We start from the raw sequence: 5,320 nt of genomic DNA, 5'->3' as shown, positions 1-5,320 counted from the left end.
AATATTGCCGTCCAATATATCAATCTTTATGTCTCGACCATTTCGAGACTCCTCGTCATGTCCGTGATCACATCCGGGACACCGAACTAACTTTGGTACATCAAAACTCATAAACTCATAATATAACTGTCATCGAAACCTTAAGCGTGCGGACCCTACGGTTTCGAGAACAATGTAGACATGACCGAGACACGTCTCCGGTCAATAACCAATAGCGGAATCTGGATGCTCATATTGGCTCCTACATATTCTACGAAGATCTTTTATTGCTCAGACCGCATAACAACATACTTTGTTCACTTTGTCATCGGTATGTTACTTGCCCGAGATTCGATCGTCGGTATCTCAATACCTAGTTCAATCTTGTTACCGGCAAGTCTCTTTACTCGTTTCGTAATACATCATCTTGAAACTAACTCATTAGTTGTAATGCTTGCAAGGCTTATGTGATGTGCATTACCGAGAGGGCCCAGAGATACCTCTCCGACAATCGGAGTGACAAATCCTAATCTCGAAATACACTAACCCAACATTCACCTTTGGAGACACCTGTAGAGCTCCTTTATAATCACCCAGTTACGTTGTGACGTTTGGTAGCACACAAAGTGTTCCTCCGGTAAACGGGAGTTGCATAATCTCATAGTCATAGGAACATGTATAAGTCATGAAGAAAGCAATAGCAACATACTAAATGATCGGGTGCTAAGCTAATGGAATGGGTCATGTCAATCAGATCATTCACCTAATGATGTGATCCTGTTAATCAAATAACAACTCTTTGTCCATGGTTAGGAAACATAACCATCTTTGATTAACGAGCTAGTCAAGTAGAGGCATACTAGTGACGTTTGGTTTGTCTATGTATTCACACAAGTATTATGTTTCCGGATAATACAATTCTAGCATGAATAATAAACATTTATCATGATATAAGGAAATAACATAATAACTTTATTATTGCCTCTAGGGCATATTTCTTTCAGTTTCGTACCCTACCATAATCTCTTCGTTTGTTCTTCGCTATTAGTGACTTTGGCGTGACTCTTTGTTACATGTTGAGGGATAGTTATATGATCCTATTATGTTATTATTGTTGAGAGAACTTGCACTAGTGAAAGTATGAACCCTAGGCCTTGTTTCAACGCATTGCAACACCGTTTACGCTCACTTTTATGAAGGAAATATGCCCTAGAGGCAATAATAAAGTTATTATTTATTTCCTTATATCATGATAAAAGTTTATTATTCATGCTAGAATTGTATTAACCGGAAACATAATACATGTGTGAATACATAGACAAACAGAGTGTCACTAGTATGCCTCTACTTGACTAGCTCGTTAATCAAAGATGGTTATGTTTCCTAACCATGGACAAAGAGTTGTCATTTGATTAACGGGATCACATCATTAGTTGAATGATCTGATTGACATGACCCATTCCATTAGCTTAGCACCCGATCATTTAGTATGTTGCTATTGCTTTCTTCATGACTTATACATGTTCCTATGACTATGAGATTATGCAACTCCCGTTTGCCGGAGGAACACTTTGTGTGCTACCAAACGTCACAACGTAAATGGGTGATTATAAAGGTGCTCTACAGGTGTCTCCAAAGGTACATGTTGGGTTGGCGTATTTCAAGATTAGGATTTGTCACTCCGATTGTCGGAGAGGTATCTCTGGGCCCTCTCGGTAATACACATCACATAAGCCTTGCAAGCATTGCAACTAATGAGTTAGTTGCGAGATGATGTATAACGGAATGAGTAAAGAGACTTGCCGGTAACGAGATTGAACTAGGTATTGAGATACCGACGATCGAATCTCGGGCAAGTAACATACCGATGACAAAGGGAACAACATATGTTGTTATGCGGTCTGACCGATAAAGATCTTCGTAGAATATGTAGGAGCCAATATGAGCATCCAGGTCCCGCTATTGGTTATTGACCGGAGACGTGTCTCGGTCATGTCTACATTGTTCTCGAAACCGTAGGGTCCGCACGCTTAAGGTTTCGATGACAGTTATATTATGAGTTTATGAGTTTTGATGTACCGAAGTTAGTTCGGTGTCCCGGATGTGATCACGGACATGACGAGGAGTCTCGAAATGGTCGAGACATAAAGATTGATATATTGGACGGTTATATTCGGACACCGGAAGTGTTCTGGGTGATTTCGGAGAAAACCGGAGAGCCGGAGGGTTACCGGAACCCCCCCGGGAGAAGTAATGGGCCATATGGGCCTTAGTGGAGAGAGAGGGGCAGCCAAAGGTGGGCCGCGCGCCTCCTTCCCCCCTGGTCCGAATTGGACTAGGAGAGGGGGGCGGCGCCCCCCTTTCCCTCTCCCTCCCCACTTCTTTCCCCCTCCTAGTAGGAGTCCTACTCCTACTAGGAGGACTCCTCCTTGGCGCGCCATAGAGGCCGGCCGGCCTCCTCCCCTTGATCCTTTATATACGGGGGCAGGGGGCACCCCATGACACACAAGTTGATCCACGTGATCATATTCTTAGCCGTGTGCGGTGCCCCCTTCCACCATAGTCCTCGATAATATTGTAGCAGTGCTTAGGCGAAGCCCTGCGACGGTAGTACATCAAGATCGTCACCACGCCGTCGTGCTAACGGAACTCTTCCCCGACACTTTGCTGGATTGGAGTCCGAGGATCGTCATCGAGCTGAACGTGTGCTAGAACTCGGAGGTGCCGTAGTTTCGGTGCTTGATCGGTCGAGCCGTGGAGACGTACGACTACATCAACCAAGTTAACGCTTCCGTTGTCGATCTACAAGGGTACGTAGATCACACTCTCCCCCTCTCGTTGCTATGCATCACCATGATCTTGCGTGTGCGTAGAATTTTTTTTGAAATTACTACGAAACCCAACAGTGGCATCCGAGCCTAGGTTTTATGTGTTGATGTTATATGCACGAGTAGAACACAAGTGAGTTGTGGGCAATATAAGTCATACTGCTTACCAGCATGTCATACTTTGGTTCGGCGGTATTGTTGGACGAAGCGGCCTGGACCGACATTACGCTTACGCTTACGCGAGACCGGTTCTCCCGATGTGCTTTGGACAAAGGTGGCTAGCGGGTGACAGTTTCTCCAACTTTAGTTGAACCGAGTGTGGCTACTCCCGGTCCTTGCGAAGGTTAAAACAACACCAACTTGACAAACTATCGTTGTGGTTTTGATGCGTAGGTAAGATTGGTTCTTGCTGAAGCTCGTAGCAGCCACGTAAAACTTGCAACAACAAAGTAGAGGACGTCTAACTTGTTTTTGCAGGGCATGTTGTGATGTGATATGGTCAAGACATGATGCTAAATTTTATTGTATGAGATGATCATGTTTTGTAACCGAGTTATCGGCAACTGGCAGGAGCCATATGGTTGTCGCTTTATTGTATGCAATGCAATCGCGCTGTAATGCTTTACTTTATCACTAAGCGGTAGCGATAGTCGTGGAAGCATGAGATTGGCGAGACGACAACGATGCTACAATGGAGATCAAGGTGTCGTGCCGGTGACGATGGTGATCACGACGGTGCTTCGAGGATGGAGATCACAAGCACAAGATGATGATGGCCATATCATGTCACTTATATTGATTGCATGTGATGTTTATCTTTTATGCATCATATCTTGCTTTGATTGACGGTAGCATTATAAGATGATCTCTCACTAATTATCAAGAAGTGTTCTCCCTGAGTATGCACTGTTGCGAAAGTTCCTCGTGCTGAGACACCATGTGATGATCGGGTGTGATAGGCTCTACGTTCAAATACAACGGGTGCAAAACAGTTGCACACACGGAATACTCAGGTTATACTTGACGAGCCAAGCATATACAGATATGGCCTCGGAACACGGAGACCGAAAGGTCGAGCGTGAATCATATAGTAGATATGATCAACATAGTGATGTTCACCAATGAAACTACTCCATCTCACGTGATGATCGGACATGGTTTAGTTGATTTGGATCACGTGATCACTTAGAGGATTAGAGGGATGTCTATCTAAGTGGGAGTTCTTAAGTAATATGATTAAATTGAACTTAAACTTATCATGAACTTAGTCCTGGTAGTATTTTGCAAATCATGTTGTAGATCAATAGCTCGCGTTGTTGCTTCCCTATGTTTATTTTGATATGTTCCTAGAGAAAATTGTGTTGAAAATGTTAGTAGAAAAAATGCGGATTGGATCCGTAATCTGAGGTTTATCTTCATTGCTGCACAGAAGAGTTATGTCCTTAATGCACCGCTAGGTGACGGACCTATTGCAGGAGCAGATGCAGACGTTATGAACGTTTGGCTAGCTCAATATGATGACTACTTGATAGTTTAGTGCACCATGCTTAACAGCTTAGAATCGGGACTTCAAAGACGTTTTTGAACGTCATGGACCATATGAGATGTTCCAGGAGTTGAAGTTAATATTTCAAGCAAATACCCGAGTTGAGAGATATGAAGTCTCCAACAAGTTCTATAGCTAAAAGATGGAGGAGAATCGCTCAACTAGTGAGCATGTGCTCAGATTGTCTGGGTACTACAATCGCTTGAATCAAGTGGGAGTTAATCTTCCAGATAAAATAGTGATTGACAGAATTCTCTAGTCACCATCACCAAGTTAGTAGAACTTCATGATGAACTATATTATGCAAGGGATGACGAAAACGACTCCCAAGCTTTTCATGATGATGAAATCAATGAAGGTAGAAATCAAGAAAGAGCATCAAGTGTTGATGGTTGACAAGACCACTAGTTTCAAGAAAAAGGGCAAAGGGAAGAAGGGGAACTTCAAGAAGAACGGCAAGCAAGTTGCTGCTCAAGTGAAGAAGCCCAAGTCTGGTCCTAAGCCTGAGACTAAGTGCTGCAAAAGGACTGGTCACGGGAAGCAGAACTACCCCAAGTGATTGGTGGATAAGAAGGATGGCAAAGTGAACATAAGTATATTTGATATACATGCTATTGATGTGTACTTTACTAGTGTTTATAGCAACCCCTCAGTATTTGATACTAGTTCAGTTGCTAAGAGTAGTAACTCAAAACGGGAGTTGCAAAATGAACAGAGACTAGTTAAGGGTGAAGTGACGATGTGTGTTGGAAGTGGTTCCAAGATTGATATGATCATCATCACACACTCCCAATACTTTCGGGATTAGTGTTGAACCTAAATAAGTGTTATTTGGTGTTTGCGTTGAGCATCAATATGATTTGATCATGTTTATTGCAATACGGTTATTCATTTAAGTTAGAGAATAATTGTTGTTCTGTTTACATGAATAAAACCTTATATGGTTACACACCCAATGAAAATGGTT

Source organism: Triticum urartu, chromosome 6A (assembly GCF_056163025.1).
Source record: "Triticum urartu cultivar PI428250 chromosome 6A, HENAU_Tu73, whole genome shotgun sequence".
Taxonomy (NCBI): Eukaryota; Viridiplantae; Streptophyta; class Magnoliopsida; order Poales; family Poaceae; genus Triticum; species Triticum urartu.
Note: the sequence above shows the minus strand (reverse complement) of the source record.